This window comes from Salvia hispanica, chromosome 2 (assembly GCF_029641045.1).
Source record: "Salvia hispanica isolate PSC_SH4W2 chromosome 2, Shi_PSC_v1, whole genome shotgun sequence".
NCBI classification, from domain to species: Eukaryota; Viridiplantae; Streptophyta; class Magnoliopsida; order Lamiales; family Lamiaceae; genus Salvia; species Salvia hispanica.
The window spans coordinates 61,266,949-61,269,583 of record NC_142693.1 but is presented as its reverse complement, the minus strand read 5'-3'; the positions used below and the strand labels follow the sequence as shown (position 1 = coordinate 61,269,583).

The window sequence follows — 2,635 nt, the reverse complement described above, 5'->3', positions numbered from 1 at the left end:
ATTAAATTTGTAGTGTGTTTGGTTCATGAGATTCAACCCCATGACTCAATCCTGTGGATAATCATGGGATAATTAGTCATAGCTAACCCCCTATAACTAAAATAATCTCACAACTCAATCCTAGATTATATCTTTGTATTATTTTATCTTGCAAACTGAACACCACCTATGAAAACTCCACTAATCGACCTCTAACTCCGAAGCGTCACTATTTTCACCTTAACCTTTTTTTTTAATTTTATTGTGTGTTTTTCATAGTCTCACCATGGTGTATGACCAGAACATATCTCTTCGTTTTGTAGATAGAGATACTTTTATCGTTGACAGTTTTGTTCTAGTAATTGATATTCATTCTTACTATTTGAGCATTATTGCCTATCATTCAAAACGAGAGCATATTAAATTTGTAGTAACTTTATATTCTCTTTCTTCTTATACTTAAGTAGTGACAATTGATTAGTGTTGAACATAGTCGATTAGTCACATATTCCTAATTTTCTACAATCACGTTGATGTAAACCAAACTAGTAGTATTTCAAATGGAAGAAAATTGAATTCAGTAGGTAGGAGAGGCGACAACAAAAGAAAAAAAAAAAAAACTTCCTTAGTTCAACCAACGATAGATGACGCCGGCCTTCTATGTCTAATACAAATTTGAATCTCGTTTTATTTTGTCTACCTATATTCGTACCATATAAAATTTGTTAGAGGTCAAATGTCTAAATTTTACTGTGACGTTTTTCTTAACTACAAGGATATATGTATTCGTATGTCAAAAGTGATATACTACTATATTATGTACTTTAACATTTTGGGAGGAGTTTGAAATCCTTTAAAAATAGCCTCCAAATTCAGAAAAGGCGACACTATACACTGACGGATGCAACTCAAAATATTTATTAGTTGGCTCATGACGATGAGTTAATTACACGGTCAAATCTATTTTATTTGATCAATATATATACACTTGTTTTCAGCCATTTCAAAATAAGCGTCTCGCCACCCCGACTTCATAATAAAGTAAAAATAAATATCTTATTACATTTGTTTAGTCTATTACCCGTACTAGTAAATAACGTGTTTCATCTGATTAGACAGAAAATTTTATGAACTCAAAATAAAATAGTATGAAGATTTAAAACCATCTTAATTTATTTATGGGAAAAGATAAACGTACATAATTGTACATGTACATAATATTGTTACTTTGTTGATTGTGTTGTCTTATAGTTTTTCTTTTTTTTTTTTTTTGTTTTTTGGTTCGCTAATTACATTAATAAAACTATAGAAATATTACTGAAAATATCGACAACAATCATTAATAAATGATGATATTCAAATACAACAGAAGACAACCACTAATTAAAAAATAAAACAAAAACCCCCAAATCACAAATCCATCAATAATCAAACATCTCCGCCATGATTGGGTGGTGGCTCAGCCCCACCGAGTTCCACGCCCCGCCGTCGCCAAACTGAAACTCCTCCGACTGAAACATGCATCCTCCGACACCGGAGCTAGCCGAGCCGATGTAGCTGAGGATCTCATCGAGAGATCCGAGCCTCTGCGTGAGCTCCATCATCTGCGCGGCGAGCACCGAGTTCTCCGCCTCCACGCTCGCGCAGCGCTGCGCGGTGGCGCCGATGCTGCTCAGGATCCGCGCGTTCTCCTCCCGCAGCTGCTGCGCCTGCGCCATCAGGTCGTCCAGGTGCTTCTGCTTCCGCATCCGCGACCGCCGCGCCGACTCGCGGTTCGACTGCATCCGCTTCCGCTTCCGCTGGTCCATCGCGCCGTCCAGATTCTCGATCGACGACGTTCCGCTCGATGTAGCCATTCAATTTCAGAGAGGAAGGGGATTGATTGATTGATTGATCGATTAATTGAATTAATTAGGGTTTGGAAATTGGGGGAAAGTGTTTATGAGAAAACGTAGAACCAGTAGAGGAAGACGACGGAGAAGGATTGGACGAGATGGTTGCGGCGGCGGAGGGAGGAGCCGATCACGAAACCGGATCGGAGAAGCTCGCTCAGAACGGGAGACATCAATTGATCTCGAACATTACCATTTAATTTTATATTTTTTTTTGAAGTGATTGTATAGGAAAATGATGTGTGGTTGATGTGAAATCAAGCAGAGTAACGATGGGATAAGAGAAAAACAGAGGGAAAATCAAAAATAATAATGCAGGGGAAAGAGAAGGGAGGCTTTGGAGAAGGGTGAGGGGTTTGATTTATAGAAGGAAAATGTGCAGAAAAATAAAAGAAAAGAAAAAAAGAAATGGGAAAAATGAGGGAATCTGTCTCGTGATGAAGCATGTGGGGCGGAGAAATAATGTCATAAACGTACAAGTCCAGCTGTATACGGTCACTCAAAACGATGAATAATTGCATTCATCTCAACAAACTAGGATTAGTTTGTTTGATGTTTAGTCTCAAAATTTGATCGGTTAGAAAGGGCTTTATTAATTACCTACTACTCCCTCCGTCCCACTTAAAATGCAATATTTGAGAATCGGCACGGGATGATCGGTTAGAAAGGGCTTTATTAATTACTTACTACTCCCTCCGTCCCACTTAAAATGCAATATTTGAGAATCGGCACGGGATTTTGTGTAGTATTGTTTTGTGAGTTAA

The 2,635-nt window shown here is 38.1% G+C and overlaps 1 pseudogene; it reads right to left on the bottom strand.

Annotated features, from left to right (window-relative positions):
• Positions 1-1,293: 1,293 nt before the first annotated feature.
• On the bottom strand, positions 1,294-2,239 carry LOC125198868 (bZIP transcription factor 44 pseudogene; annotated as a pseudogene).
• Between the last annotated feature and the right edge of the window lie 396 nt (positions 2,240-2,635).